We start from the raw sequence: 17,383 nt of genomic DNA, 5'->3' as shown, positions 1-17,383 counted from the left end.
ACCCAAACTGGATGATACTTTCAGGTAATGATCAGTACACTAAGGCGACTTGGTTCCCCAAATTTCGTTCTTCTATGTTGAAGGGTTCGTTTCCAGTAACAGTTTGAATTTTTAGGTTTCACTGTTTTCTCCTATATTGATAGATATATTTGGAACTCTAAATCCAACACGGTTTGTGCTAGGTTCTTGAAACTTGACACAATAAATTAGTTTCACGTTCTATCTCTACGTTTTGTTTCCTCTTGATGTAGCCCTAAGCAGTAACTGGCGAGAAACACTTTCATGGAAAGGGGTTGCCAAGCTTCCTACAATTACGAATCTCGAGAAATCTCAGCAAATATTTTTTCACCCAAACTGGATGATACTTTCAGGTAATGATCAGTACACTAAGGCGACTTGGTTCCCCAAATTTCGTTCTTCTATGTTGAAGCGTTCGTTTCCAGTAACAGTTTGAATTTTTAGGTTTCACTCTGTTTTCTCCTATATTGATAGATGTATTTGGAACTCTAAATCCAACACGGTTTGTGCTAGCTCCTTGAAACTTGACACAATAAATTAGTTTCACGTTCTGTCTCTACGTTTTGTTTCCTCTTGATGTAGCCCTAAGCAGTAACTGGCGAGAAACACTTTCATGGAAAGGGGTTGCCAAGCTTCCTACAATTACGAATCTCGAGAAATCTCAGCAAATATTTTTTCACCCAAACTGGATGATACTTTCAGGTAATGATCAGTACACTAAGGCGACTTGGTTCCCCAAATTTCGTTCTTCTATGTTGAAGCGTTCGTTTGCAGTAACAGTTTGAATTTTTAGGTTTCACTCTGTTTTCTCCTATATTGATAGATGTATTTGGAACTATAAATCCAACACGGTTTGTGCTAGCTTCTTGAAACTTGACACAATAAAGTAGTTTCACGTTCTATCTCTACGTTTTGTTTCCTCTTGATGTAGCCCTAAGCAGTAACTGGCGAGAAACACTTTCATGGAAAGGGGTTGCCAAGCTTCCTAAAATTACGAATCTCGAGAAATCTCAGCAAATATTTTTTCACCCAAACTGGATGATACTTTCAGGTAATGATCAGTACACTAAGGCGACTTGGTTCCCCAAATATCGTTCTTCTATGTTGAAGCGTTCGTTTGCAGTAACACTTTGAATTTTTAGGTTTCACTCTGTTTTCTCCTATATTGATAGATGTATTTGGAACTCTAAATCCAACACGGTTTGTGCTAGCTTCTTGAAACATGACACAATAAAGTAGTTTCACGTTCTATCTCTATTTTTTGATTCCTCTTGATGTAGCCCTAGCAGTGACTGGCGAGAAACACTTTCATGGAAAGGGGTTGCCAGGCTACCCAAAATTACGAATCTCCAGAAATCTCAGCAAATATTTTTTCACCCAAACTGGATGATACTTTCAGGTAATGATCAGAACACTAAGGCGACTTGGTTCCCCAAATTTCGTTCTTCTATGTTGAAGCGTTCGTTTCCAGTAACAGTTTGAATTTTTAGGTTTCACTGTTTTCTCCTGTATTGATAGATGTATTTGGAACTCTAAATCCAACACGGTTTGTGCTAGGTTCTTGAAACTTGACACAGTAAATTAGTTTCACGTTCTATCTCTACGTTTTGTTTCCTCTTGATGTAGCCCTAAGCAGTAACTGGCGAGAAACACTTTCATGGAAAGGGGTTTCCAAGCTTCCTACAATTACGAATCTCGAGAAATCTCAGCAAATATTTTTTCACCCAAACTGGATGATACTTTCAGGTAATGATCAGTACACTAAGGCGACTTGGTTCCCCAAATTTCGTTCTTCTATGTTGAAGCGTTCGTTTGCAGTAACAGTTTGAATTTTTAGGTTTCACTCTGTTTTCTCCTATATTGATAGATGTATTTGGAACTATAAATCCAACACGGTTTGTGCTAGCTTCTTGAAACTTGACACAATAAAGTAGTTTCACGTTCTATCTCTACGTTTTGTTTCCTCTTGATGTAGCCCTAAGCAGTAACTGGCGAGAAACACTTTCATGGAAAGGGGTTGCCAAGCTTCCTAAAATTACGAATCTCGAGAAATCTCAGCAAATATTTTTTCACCCAAACTGGATGATACTTTCAGGTAATGATCAGTACACTAAGGCGACTTGGTTCCCCAAATATCGTTCTTCTATGTTGAAGCGTTCGTTTGCAGTAACACTTTGAATTTTTAGGTTTCACTCTGTTTTCTCCTATATTGATAGATGTATTTGGAACTCTAAATCCAACACGGTTTGTGCTAGCTTCTTGAAACATGACACAATAAAGTAGTTTCACGTTCTATCTCTATTTTTTGATTCCTCTTGATGTAGCCCTAGCAGTGACTGGCGAGAAACACTTTCATGGAAAGGGGTTGCCAGGCTTCCCAAAATTACGAATCTCCAGAAATCTCAGCAAATATTTTTTCACCCAAACTGGATGATACTTTCAGGTAATGATCAGAACACTAAGGCGACTTGGTTCCCCAAATTTCGTTCTTCTATGTTGAAGCGTTCGTTTCCAGTAACAGTTTGAATTTTTAGGTTTCACTCTGTTTTCTCCTATATTGATAGATGTATTTGGAACTCTAAATCCAACACGGTTTGTGCTAGCTTCTTGAAACTTGACACAATAAAGTAGTTTCACGTTCTATCTCTATGTTTTGTTTCCTCTTGATGTAGCCTTAAGAAGTGACTGGCTAGAAACACTTTCATGGAAAGGGGTTGCCAAGCTTCCTAAAATTACGAATCTCCAGAAATCTCAGCAAATATTTTTTCACCCAAACTGGATGATACTTTCAGGTAATGATCAGTACACTAAGGCGACTTGGTTCCCCAAATTTCGTTCTTCTATGTTGAAGCGTTCGTTTGCAGTAACACTTTGAATTTTTAGGTTTCACTCTGTTTTCTCCTATATTGATAGATGTATTTGGAACTCTAAATCCAACACGGTTTGTGCTAGCTTCTTGAAACATGACACAATGAAGTAGTTTCACGTTCTATCTCTATGTTTTGTTTCCTCTTGATGTAGCACTATGCAGTGACTGGCGAGAAACACTTTCATGGAAAGGGGTTTCCAAGCTTCCTAAAATTACGAATCTCCAGAAATCTCAGCAAATATTTTTTCACCCAAACTGGATGATACTTTCAGGTAATGATCAGTACACTAAGGCGACTTGGTTCCCCAAATATCGTTCTTCTATGTTGAAGCGTTCGTTTGCAGTAACAATTTGAATTTTTAGGTTTCACTGTGTTTTCTCCTATATTGATAGATGTATTTGGAACTCTAAATCCAACACGGTTTGTGCTAGCTTCTTGAAACATGACACAATGAAGTAGTTTCACGTTCTATCTCTATGTTTTGTTTCCTCTTGATGTAGCCCTATGCAGTGACTGGCGAGAAACACTTTCATGGAAAGGGGTTGCCAAGCTTCCTAAAATTACGAATCTCCAGAAATCTCAGCAAATATTTTTTCACCCAAACTGGATGATACATTCAGGTAATGATCAGTACACTAAGGTGACTTGGTTCCCCAAATTTCGTTCTTCTATGTTGAAGCGTTCGTTTCTAGTAACAGTTTGAATTTTTAGGTTTCACTCTGTTTTCTCCTATATTGATAGATGTATTTGGAACTCTAAATCCAACACGGTTTGTGCTAGGTTCTTGAAACTTGACACAATAAAGTAGTTTCACGTTCTATCTCTACGTTTTGTTTCCTCTTGATGTAGCCCTAAGCAGTAACTGGCGAGAAACACTTTCATGGAAAGGGGTTGCCAAGCTTCCTAAAATTACGAATCTCGAGAAATCTCAGCAAATATTTTTTCACCCAAACTGGATGATACTTTCAGGTAATGATCAGTACACTAAGGCGACTTGGTTCCCCAAATATCGTTCTTCTATGTTGAAGCGTTCGTTTGCAGTAACACTTTGAATTTTTAGGTTTCACTCTGTTTTCTCCTATATTGATAGATGTATTTGGAACTCTAAATCCAACAGGGTTTGTGCTAGCTTCTTGAAACTTGACACAATAAAGTAGTTTCACGTTCTATCTCTACGTTTTGTTTCCTCTTGATGTAGCCCTAAGCAGTTACTGGCGAGAAACACTTTCATGGGAAGGGGTTGCCAAGCTTCCTAAAATTACGAATCTCCAGAAATCTCAGCAAATATTTTTTCACCCAAACTGGATGATACTTTCAGGTAATGATCAGTACACTAAGGCGACTTGGTTCCCCAAATTTCGTTTTTCTATGTTGAAGCGTTCGTTTCCAGTAACAGTTTGAATTTTTAGGTTTCACTCTGTTTTCTCCTATATTGATAGATGTGTTTGGAACTCTAAATCCAACACGGTTTTTGCTAGCTTCTTGATACTTGACACAATAAAGTAGTTTCACGTTCTATCTCTATGTTTTGATTCCTCTTGATGTAGCCCTAAGCAGTGACTGGCGAGAAACACTTTCATGGAAAGGGGTTGCCAGGCTTCCCAAAATTACGAATCTCCAGAAATCTCAACAAATATTTTTTCACCGAAACTGGATGATACTTTCAGGTAATGATTAGTACACGAAGGCGATTTGGTTCCCCAAATTTCGTTCTTCTATGTTGAAGCGTTCGTTTCCAGTAACAGTTTGAATTTTTAGGTTTCACTCTGTTTTCTCCTATATTGATAGATGTGTTTGGAACTCTAAATCCAACACGGTTTGTGCTAGCTTCTTGAAACTTGACACAATAAAGTAGTTTCACGTTCTATTTCTATTTTTTTATTCCTCTTGATGTAGCCCTAGCAGTGACTGGCGAGAAACACTTTCATGGAAAGGGGTTGCCAAGCTTCCTAAAATTACGAATCTCGAGAAATCTCAGCAAATATTTTTTCACCCAAACTGGATGATACTTTCAGGTAATGATCAGTACACTAAGGCGACTTGGTTCCCCAAATTTCGTTCTTCTATGTTGAAGCGTTCGTTTGCAGTAACACTTTGAATTTTTAGGTTTCACTCTGTTTTCTCCTATATTGATAGATGTATTTGGAACTCTAAATCCAACACGGTTTGTGCTAGCTTCTTGAAACATGACACAATAAAGTAGTTTCACGTTCTATCTCTATTTTTTGATTCCTCTTGATGTAGCCCTAGCAGTGACTGGCGAGAAACACTTTCATGGAAAGGGGTTGCCAGGCTTCCCAAAATTACGAATCTCCAGAAATCTCAGCAAATATTTTTTCACCCAAACTGGATGATACTTTCAGGTAATGATCAGAACACTAAGGCGACTTGGTTCCCCAAATTTCGTTCTTCTATGTTGAAGCGTTCGTTTCCAGTAACAGTTTGAATTTTTAGGTTTCACTGTTTTCTCCTGTATTGATAGATGTATTTGGAACTCTAAATCCAACACGGTTTGTGCTAGGTTCTTGAAACTTGACACAGTAAATTAGTTTCACGTTCTATCTCTACGTTTTGTTTCCTCTTGATGTAGCCCTAAGCAGTAACTGGCGAGAAACACTTTCATGGAAAGGGGTTTCCAAGCTTCCTACAATTACGAATCTCGAGAAATCTCAGCAAATATTTTTTCACCCAAACTGGATGATACTTTCAGGTAATGATCAGTACACTAAGGCGACTTGGTTCCCCAAATTTCGTTCTTCTATGTTGAAGCGTTCGTTTGCAGTAACAGTTTGAATTTTTAGGTTTCACTCTGTTTTCTCCTATATTGATAGATGTATTTGGAACTATAAATCCAACACGGTTTGTGCTAGCTTCTTGAAACTTGACACAATAAAGTAGTTTCACGTTCTATCTCTACGTTTTGTTTCCTCTTGATGTAGCCCTAAGCAGTAACTGGCGAGAAACACTTTCATGGAAAGGGGTTGCCAAGCTTCCTAAAATTACGAATCTCGAGAAATCTCAGCAAATATTTTTTCACCCAAACTGGATGATACTTTCAGGTAATGATCAGTACACTAAGGCGACTTGGTTCCCCAAATATCGTTCTTCTATGTTGAAGCGTTCGTTTGCAGTAACACTTTGAATTTTTAGGTTTCACTCTGTTTTCTCCTATATTGATAGATGTATTTGGAACTCTAAATCCAACACGGTTTGTGCTAGCTTCTTGAAACATGACACAATAAAGTAGTTTCACGTTCTATCTCTATTTTTTGATTCCTCTTGATGTAGCCCTAGCAGTGACTGGCGAGAAACACTTTCATGGAAAGGGGTTGCCAGGCTTCCCAAAATTACGAATCTCCAGAAATCTCAGCAAATATTTTTTCACCCAAACTGGATGATACTTTCAGGTAATGATCAGAACACTAAGGCGACTTGGTTCCCCAAATTTCGTTCTTCTATGTTGAAGCGTTCGTTTCCAGTAACAGTTTGAATTTTTAGGTTTCACTCTGTTTTCTCCTATATTGATAGATGTATTTGGAACTCTAAATCCAACACGGTTTGTGCTAGCTTCTTGAAACTTGACACAATAACGTAGTTTCACGTTCTATCTCTATGTTTTGTTTCCTCTTGATGTAGCCTTAAGCAGTGACTGGCTAGAAACACTTTCATGGAAAGGGGTTGCCAAGCTTCCTAAAATTACGAATCTCCAGAAATCTCAGCAAATATTTTTTCACCCAAACTGGATGATACATTCAGGTAATGATCAGTACACTAAGGTGACTTGGTTCCCCAAATTTTGTTCTTCTATGTTGAAGCGTTCGTTTCTAGTAACAGTTTGAATTTTTAGGTTTCACTCTGTTTTCTCCTATATTGATAGATGTATTTGGAACTCTAAATCCAACACGGTTTGTGCTAGGTTCTTGAAACTTGACACAATAAAGTAGTTTCACGTTCTATCTCTACGTTTTGTTTCCTCTTGATGTAGCCCTAAGCAGTAACTGGCGAGAAACACTTTCATGGAAAGGGGTTGCCAAGCTTCCTAAAATTACGAATCTCGAGAAATCTCAGCAAATATTTTTTCACCCAAACTGGATGATACTTTCAGGTAATGATCAGTACACTAAGGCGACTTGGTTCCCCAAATATCGTTCTTCTATGTTGAAGCGTTCGTTTGCAGTAACACTTTGAATTTTTAGGTTTCACTCTGTTTTCTCCTATATTGATAGATGTATTTGGAACTCTAAATCCAACAGGGTTTGTGCTAGCTTCTTGAAACTTGACACAATAAAGTAGTTTCACGTTCTATCTCTACGTTTTGTTTCCTCTTGATGTAGCCCTAAGCAGTTACTGGCGAGAAACACTTTCATGGGAAGGGGTTGCCAAGCTTCCTAAAATTACGAATCTCCAGAAATCTCAGCAAATATTTTTTCACCCAAACTGGATGATACTTTCAGGTAATGATCAGTACACTAAGGCGACTTGGTTCCCCAAATTTCGTTTTTCTATGTTGAAGCGTTCGTTTCCAGTAACAGTTTGAATTTTTAGGTTTCACTCTGTTTTCTCCTATATTGATAGATGTGTTTGGAACTCTAAATCCAACACGGTTTTTGCTAGCTTCTTGATACTTGACACAATAAAGTAGTTTCACGTTCTATCTCTATGTTTTGATTCCTCTTGATGTAGCCCTAAGCAGTGACTGGCGAGAAACACTTTCATGGAAAGGGGTTGCCAGGCTTCCCAAAATTACGAATCTCCAGAAATCTCAACAAATATTTTTTCACCGAAACTGGATGATACTTTCAGGTAATGATTAGTACACGAAGGCGATTTGGTTCCCCAAATTTCGTTCTTCTATGTTGAAGCGTTCGTTTCCAGTAACAGTTTGAATTTTTAGGTTTCACTCTGTTTTCTCCTATATTGATAGATGTGTTTGGAACTCTAAATCCAACACGGTTTGTGCTAGCTTCTTGAAACTTGACACAATAAAGTAGTTTCACGTTCTATTTCTATTTTTTGATTCCTCTTGATGTAGCCCTAGCAGTGACTGGCGAGAAACACTTTCATGGAAAGGGGTTGCCAAGCTTCCTAAAATTACGAATCTCGAGAAATCTCAGCAAATATTTTTTCACCCAAACTGGATGATACTTTCAGGTAATGATCAGTACACTAAGGCGACTTGGTTCCCCAAATTTCGTTCTTCTATGTTGAAGCGTTCGTTTGCAGTAACACTTTGAATTTTTAGGTTTCACTCTGTTTTCTCCTATATTGATAGATGTATTTGGAACTCTAAATCTAACACGGTTTGTGCTAGCTTCTTGAAACATGACACAATAAAGTAGTTTCACGTTCTATCTCTATTTTTTGATTCCTCTTGATGTAGCCCTAGCAGTGACTGGCGGGAAACACTTTCATGGAAAGGGGTTGCCAGGCTTCCCAAAATTACGAATCTCCAGAAATCTCAGCAAATATTTTTTCACCCAAACTGGATGATACTTTCAGGTAATGATCAGTACACTAAGGCGACTTGGTTCCCCAAATTTCTTTCTTCTATGTTGAAGCGTTCGTTTCCAGTAACAGTTTGAATTTTTAGGTTTCACTCTGTCTTCTCCTATATTGATAGATGTATTTGGAACTCTAAATCCAACACGGTTTGTGCTAGGTTCTTGAAACTTGACACAATAAAGTAGTTTCACGTTCTATCTCTATGTTTTGTTTCCTCTTGATGTAGCCTTAAGCAGTGAGTGGCTAGAAACACTTTCATGGAAAGGGGTTGCCAAGCTTCCTAAAATTACGAATCTCCAGAAATCTCAGCAAATATTTTTTCACCCAAACTGGATGATACTTTCAGGTAATGATCAGTACACTAAGGCGACTTGGTTCCCCAAATTTCGTTCTTCTATGTTGAAGCGTACGTTTCCAGTAACATTTTGAATATTTAGGTTTCACTCTGTTTTCTCCTATATTGATAGATGTATTTCGAACTCTATATCCAACACGGATTGTGCTAGCTTCTTGAAACATGACACAATGAAATAGTTTCACGTTCTATCTCTATGTTTTGTTTCCTCTTGATGTATCCCAATGCAGTGACTGGCGAGAAACACTTTCATGGAAAGGGGTTGCCAGGCTTCCCAAAATTACGAATCTCCAGAAATCTCAGCAAATATTTTTTCACCCAAACTGGATGATACTTTCAGGTAATGATCAGTACACTAAGGCGACTTGGTTCCCCAAATTTCGTTCTTCTATGTTGAAGCGTTCGTTTCCAGTAACAGTTTGAATTTTTAGGTTTCACTGTTTTCTCCTATATTGATAGATGTATTTGGAACTCTAAATCCAACACGGTTTGTTCTAGCTTCTTGAAACTTGACACAATAAAGTAGTTTCACGTTCTATCTCTATTTTTTGATTCCTCTTGATGTAGCCCTAGCAGTGACTGGCGAGAAACACTTTCATGGAAAGGGGTTGCCAAGCTTCCTAAAATTACGAATCTCGAGAAATCTCAGCAAATATTTTTTCACCCAAACTGGATGATACTTTCAGGTAATGATCAGTACACTAAGGCGACTTGGTTCCCCAAATTTCGTTCTTCTATGTTGAAGCGTTCGTTTCCAGTAACAGTTTGAATTTTTAGTTTTCACTCTGTTTTCTCCTATATTGATAGATGTATTTGGAACTCTAAATCCAACAAGGTTTGTGCTAGGTTCTTGAAACTTGACACAACAAATTAGTTTCACGTTCTATCTCTACGTTTTGTTTCCTCTTGATGTAGCCCTAAGCAGTAACTGGCGAGAAACACTTTCATGGAAAGGGGTTGCCAAGCTTCCTAAAATTACGAATCTCGAGAAATCTCAGCAAATATTTTTTCACCCAAACTGGATGATACTTTCAGGTAATGATCAGTACACTAAGGCGACTTGGTTCCCCAAATATCGTTCTTCTATGTTGAAGCGTTCGTTTGCAGTAACACTTTGAATTTTTAGGTTTCACTCTGTTTTCTCCTATATTGATAGATGTATTTGGAACTCTAAATCCAACACGGTTTGTGCTAGCTTCTTGAAACATGACACAATAAAGTAGTTTCACGTTCTATCTCTATTTTTTGATTCCTCTTGATGTAGCCCTAGCAGTGACTGGCGAGAAACACTTTCATGGAAAGGGGTTGCCAGGCTTCCCAAAATTACGAATCTCCAGAAATCTCAGCAAATATTTTTTCACCCAAACTGGATGATACTTTCAGGTAATGATCAGAACACTAAGGCGACTTGGTTCCCCAAATTTCGTTCTTCTATGTTGAAGCGTTCGTTTCCAGTAACAGTTTGAATTTTTAGGTTTCACTGTTTTCTCCTGTATTGATAGATGTATTTGGAACTCTAAATCCAACACGGTTTGTGCTAGGTTCTTGAAACTTGACACAGTAAATTAGTTTCACGTTCTATCTCTACGTTTTGTTTCCTCTTGATGTAGCCCTAAGCAGTAACTGGCGAGAAACACTTTCATGGAAAGGGGTTTCCAAGCTTCCTACAATTACGAATCTCGAGAAATCTCAGCAAATATTTTTTCACCCAAACTGGATGATACTTTCAGGTAATGATCAGTACACTAAGGCGACTTGGTTCCCCAAATTTCGTTCTTCTATGTTGAAGCGTTAGTTTGCAGTAACAGTTTGAATTTTTAGGTTTCACTCTGTTTTCTCCTATATTGATAGATGTATTTGGAACTATAAATCCAACACGGTTTGTGCTAGCTTCTTGAAACTTGACACAATAAAGTAGTTTCACGTTCTATCTCTACGTTTTGTTTCCTCTTGATGTAGCCCTAAGCAGTAACTGGCGAGAAACACTTTCATGGAAAGGGGTTGCCAAGCTTCCTAAAATTACGAATCTCGAGAAATCTCAGCAAATATTTTTTCACCCAAACTGGATGATACTTTCAGGTAATGATCAGTACACTAAGGCGACTTGGTTCCCCAAATATCGTTCTTCTATGTTGAAGCGTTCGTTTGCAGTAACACTTTGAATTTTTAGGTTTCACTCTGTTTTCTCCTATATTGATAGATGTATTTGGAACTCTAAATCCAACACGGTTTGTGCTAGCTTCTTGAAACATGACACAATAAAGTAGTTTCACGTTCTATCTCTATTTTTTGATTCCTCTTGATGTAGCCCTAGCAGTGACTGGCGAGAAACACTTTCATGGAAAGGGGTTGCCAGGCTTCCCAAAATTACGAATCTCCAGAAATCTCAGCAAATATTTTTTCACCCAAACTGGATGATACTTTCAGGTAATGATCAGAACACTAAGGCGACTTGGTTCCCCAAATTTCGTTCTTCTATGTTGAAGCGTTCGTTTCCAGTAACAGTTTGAATTTTTAGGTTTCACTCTGTTTTCTCCTATATTGATAGATGTATTTGGAACTCTAAATCCAACACGGTTTGTGCTAGCTTCTTGAAACTTGACACAATAAAGTAGTTTCACGTTCTATCTCTATGTTTTGTTTCCTCTTGATGTAGCCTTAAGCAGTGACTGGCTAGAAACACTTTCATGGAAAGGGGTTGCCAAGCTTCCTAAAATTACGAATCTCCAGAAATCTCAGCAAATATTTTTTCACCCAAACTGGATGATACTTTCAGGTAATGATCAGTACACTAAGGCGACTTGGTTCCCCAAATTTCGTTCTTCTATGTTGAAGCGTTCGTTTGCAGTAACACTTTGAATTTTTAGGTTTCACTCTGTTTTCTCCTATATTGATAGATGTATTTGGAACTCTAAATCCAACACGGTTTGTGCTAGCTTCTTGAAACATGACACAATGAAGTAGTTTCACGTTCTATCTCTATGTTTTGTTTCCTCTTGATGTAGCACTATGCAGTGACTGGCGAGAAACACTTTCATGGAAAGGGGTTTCCAAGCTTCCTAAAATTACGAATCTCCAGAAATCTCAGTAAATATTTTTTCACCCAAACTGGATGATACTTTCAGGTAATGATCAGTACACTAAGGCGACTTGGTTCCCCAAATATCGTTCTTCTATGTTGAAGCGTTCGTTTGCAGTAACAATTTGAATTTTTAGGTTTCACTGTGTTTTCTCCTATATTGATAGATGTATTTGGAACTCTAAATCCAACACGGTTTGTGCTAGCTTCTTGAAACATGACACAATGAAGTAGTTTCACGTTCTATCTCTATGTTTTGTTTCCTCTTGATGTAGCCCTATGCAGTGACTGGCGAGAAACACTTTCATGGAAAGGGGTTGCCAAGCTTCCTAAAATTACGAATCTCCAGAAATCTCAGCAAATATTTTTTCACCCAAACTGGATGATACATTCAGGTAATGATCAGTACACTAAGGTGACTTGGTTCCCCAAATTTCGTTCTTCTATGTTGAAGCGTTCGTTTCTAGTAACAGTTTGAATTTTTAGGTTTCACTCTGTTTTCTCCTATATTGATAGATGTATTTGGAACTCTAAATCCAACACGGTTTGTGCTAGGTTCTTGAAACTTGACACAATAAAGTAGTTTCACGTTCTATCTCTACGTTTTGTTTCCTCTTGATGTAGCCCTAAGCAGTAACTGGCGAGAAACACTTTCATGGAAAGGGGTTGCCAAGCTTCCTAAAATTACGAATCTCGAGAAATCTCAGCAAATATTTTTTCACCCAAACTGGATGATACTTTCAGGTAATGATCAGTACACTAAGGCGACTTGGTTCCCCAAATATCGTTCTTCTATGTTGAAGCGTTCGTTTGCAGTAACACTTTGAATTTTTAGGTTTCACTCTGTTTTCTCCTATATTGATAGATGTATTTGGAACTCTAAATCCAACAGGGTTTGTGCTAGCTTCTTGAAACTTGACACAATAAAGTAGTTTCACGTTCTATCTCTACGTTTTGTTTCCTCTTGATGTAGCCCTAAGCAGTTACTGGCGAGAAACACTTTCATGGGAAGGGGTTGCCAAGCTTCCTAAAATTACGAATCTCCAGAAATCTCAGCAAATATTTTTTCACCCAAACTGGATGATACTTTCAGGTAATGATCAGTACACTAAGGCGACTTGGTTCCCCAAATTTCGTTTTTCTATGTTGAAGCGTTCGTTTCCAGTAACAGTTTGAATTTTTAGGTTTCACTCTGTTTTCTCCTATATTGATAGATGTGTTTGGAACTCTAAATCCAACACGGTTTTTGCTAGCTTCTTGATACTTGACACAATAAAGTAGTTTCACGTTCTATCTCTATGTTTTGATTCCTCTTGATGTAGCCCTAAGCAGTGACTGGCGAGAAACACTTTCATGGAAAGGGGTTGCCAGGCTTCCCAAAATTACGAATCTCCAGAAATCTCAACAAATATTTTTTCACCGAAACTGGATGATACTTTCAGGTAATGATTAGTACACGAAGGCGATTTGGTTCCCCAAATTTCGTTCTTCTATGTTGAAGCGTTCGTTTCCAGTAACAGTTTGAATTTTTAGGTTTCACTCTGTTTTCTCCTATATTGATAGATGTGTTTGGAACTCTAAATCCAACACGGTTTGTGCTAGCTTCTTGAAACTTGACACAATAAAGTAGTTTCACGTTCTATTTCTATTTTTTGATTCCTCTTGATGTAGCCCTAGCAGTGACTGGCGAGAAACACTTTCATGGAAAGGGGTTGCCAAGCTTCCTAAAATTACGAATCTCGAGAAATCTCAGCAAATATTTTTTCACCCAAACTGGATGATACTTTCAGGTAATGATCAGTACACTAAGGCGACTTGGTTCCCCAAATTTCGTTCTTCTATGTTGAAGCGTTCGTTTGCAGTAACACTTTGAATTTTTAGGTTTCACTCTGTTTTCTCCTATATTGATAGATGTATTTGGAACTCTAAATCTAACACGGTTTGTGCTAGCTTCTTGAAACATGACACAATAAAGTAGTTTCACGTTCTATCTCTATTTTTTGATTCCTCTTGATGTAGCCCTAGCAGTGACTGGCGGGAAACACTTTCATGGAAAGGGGTTGCCAGGCTTCCCAAAATTACGAATCTCCAGAAATCTCAGCAAATATTTTTTCACCCAAACTGGATGATACTTTCAGGTAATGATCAGTACACTAAGGCGACTTGGTTCCCCAAATTTCGTTCTTCTATGTTGAAGCGTTCGTTTCCAGTAACAGTTTGAATTTTTAGGTTTCACTCTGTCTTCTCCTATATTGATAGATGTATTTGGAACTCTAAATCCAACACGGTTTGTGCTAGGTTCTTGAAACTTGACACAATAAAGTAGTTTCACGTTCTATCTCTATGTTTTGTTTCCTCTTGATGTAGCCTTAAGCAGTGAGTGGCTAGAAACACTTTCATGGAAAGGGGTTGCCAAGCTTCCTAAAATTACGAATCTCCAGAAATCTCAGCAAATATTTTTTCACCCAAACTGGATGATACTTTCAGGTAATGATCAGTACACTAAGGCGACTTGGTTCCCCAAATTTCGTTCTTCTATGTTGAAGCGTACGTTTCCAGTAACATTTTGAATATTTAGGTTTCACTCTGTTTTCTCCTATATTGATAGATGTATTTCGAACTCTATATCCAACACGGATTGTGCTAGCTTCTTGAAACATGACACAATGAAATAGTTTCACGTTCTATCTCTATGTTTTGTTTCCTCTTGATGTATCCCAATGCAGTGACTGGCGAGAAACACTTTCATGGAAAGGGGTTGCCAGGCTTCCCAAAATTACGAATCTCCAGAAATCTCAGCAAATATTTTTTCACCCAAACTGGATGATACTTTCAGGTAATGATCAGTACACTAAGGCGACTTGGTTCCCCAAATTTCGTTCTTCTATGTTGAAGCGTTCGTTTCCAGTAACAGTTTGAATTTTTAGGTTTCACTGTTTTCTCCTATATTGATAGATGTATTTGGAACTCTAAATCCAACACGGTTTGTGCTAGGTTCTTGAAACTTGACACAATAAATTAGTTTCACGTTCTATCTCTACGTTTTGTTTCCTCTTGATGTAGCCCTAAGCAGTAACTGGCGAGAAACACTTTCATGGAAAGGGGTTGCCAAGCTTCCTACAATTACGAATCTCGAGAAATCTCAGCAAATATTTTTTCACCCAAACTGGATGATACTTTCAGGTAATGATCAGTACACTAAGGTGACTTGGTTCCCCAAATTTCGTTCTTCTATGTTGAAGCGTTCGTTTCCAGTAACAGTTTGAATTTTTAGGTTTCACTCTGTTTTCTCCTATATTGATAGATGTATTTGGAACTCTAAATCCAACACGGTTTGTGCTAGCTTCTTGAAACTTGACACAATAAATTAGTTTCACGTTCTATCTCTACGTTTTGTTTCCTCTTGATGTAGCCCTAAGCAGTTACTGGCGAGAAACAGTTTCATGGAAAGGGGTTGCCAAGCTTCCTAAAATTACGAATCTCCAGAAATCTCAGCAAATATTTTTTCACCCAAACTGGATGATACTTTCAGGTAATGATCAGTACACTAAGGCGACTTGGTTCCCCAAATTTCGTTCTTCTATGTTGAAGTGTTCGTTTCCAGTAACAGTTTGAATTTTTAGGTTTCACTCTGTTTTCTCCTATATTGATAGATGTGTTTGGAACTCTAAATGCAACACGGTTTGTGCTAGCTTCTTGAAACTTGACACAATAAAGTACTTTCACGTTCTATCTCTATGTTTTGATTCCTCTTGATGTAGCCCTAAGCAGTGACTGGCGAGAAACACTTTCATGGAAAGGGGTTGCCAGGCTTCCCAAAATTACGAATCTCCAGAAATCTCAACAAATATTTTTTCACCGAAACTGGATGATACTTTCAGGTAATGATCAGTACACTAAGGCGATTTGGTTCCCCAAATTTCGTTCTTCTATGTTGAAGCGTTCGTTTCCAGTAACAGTTTGAATTTTTAGGTTTCACTCTGTTTTCTCCTATATTGATAGATGTGTTTGGAACTCTAAATCCAACACGGTTTGTTCTAGCTTCTTGAAACTTGACACAATAAAGTAGTTTCACGTTCTATCTCTATTTTTTGATTCCTCTTGATGTAGCCCTAGCAGTGACTGGCGAGAAACACTTTCATGGAAAGGGGTTGCCAAGCTTCCTAAAATTACGAATCTCGAGAAATCTCAGCAAATATTTTTTCACCCAAACTGGATGATACTTTCAGGTAATGATCAGTACACTAAGGCGACTTGGTTCCCCAAATTTCGTTCTTCTATGTTGAAGCGTTCGTTTCCAGTAACAGTTTGAATTTTTAGTTTTCACTCTGTTTTCTCCTATATTGATAGATGTATTTGGAACTCTAAATCCAACAAGGTTTGTGCTAGGTTCTTGAAACTTGACACAACAAATTAGTTTCACGTTCTATCTCTACGTTTTGTTTCCTCTTGATGTAGCCCTAAGCAGTAACTGGCGAGAAACACTTTCATGGAAAGGGGTTGCCAAGCTTCCTAAAATTACGAATCTCGAGAAATCTCAGCAAATATTTTTTCACCCAAACTGGATGATACTTTCAGGTAATGATCAGTACACTAAGGCGACTTGGTTCCCCAAATATCGTTCTTCTATGTTGAAGCGTTCGTTTGCAGTAACACTTTGAATTTTTAGGTTTCACTCTGTTTTCTCCTATATTGATAGATGTATTTGGAACTCTAAATCCAACACGGTTTGTGCTAGCTTCTTGAAACATGACACAATAAAGTAGTTTCACGTTCTATCTCTATTTTTTGATTCCTCTTGATGTAGCCCTAGCAGTGACTGGCGAGAAACACTTTCATGGAAAGGGGTTGCCAGGCTTCCCAAAATTACGAATCTCCAGAAATCTCAGCAAATATTTTTTCACCCAAACTGGATGATACTTTCAGGTAATGATCAGTACACTAAGGCGACTTGGTTCCCCAAATTTCGTTCTTCTATGTTGAAGCGTTCGTTTCCAGTAACAGTTTGAATTTTTAGGTTTCACTCTGTTTTCTCCTATATTGATAGATGTATTTGGAACTCTAAATCCAACACGGTTTGTGCTAGCTTCTTGAAACATGACACAATGAAGTAGTTTCACGTTCTATCTCTATGTTTTGTTTCCTCTTGATGTAGCCCTATGCAGTGACTGGCGAGAAACACTTTCATGGAAAGGGGTTGCCAAGCTTCCTAAAATTACGAATCTCCAGAAATCTCAGCAAATATTTTTTCACTCAAACTGGATGATACATTCAGGTAAAGATCAGTACACTAAGGCGACTTGGTTCCCCAAATTTCGTTCTTCTATGTTGAAGCGTTCGTTTCCAGTAACAGTTTGAATTTTTAGGTTTCACTCTGTTTTCTCCTATATTGATAGATGTGTTTGGAACTCTAAATCCAACACAGTTTGTGCTAGCTTCTTGAAACTTGACACAATAAAGTACTTTAACGTTCTATCTCTATTTTTTGATTCCTCTTGATGTAGCCCTAAGCAGTGACTGGCGAGAAACACTTTCATGGAAAGGGGTTGCCAGGCTTCC

This window comes from Spermophilus citellus (genome assembly GCF_964194105.1).
Source record: "Spermophilus citellus genome assembly, chromosome: 11".
NCBI lineage: Eukaryota > Metazoa > Chordata > Mammalia > Rodentia > Sciuridae > Spermophilus > Spermophilus citellus.
Note: the sequence above shows the minus strand (reverse complement) of the source record.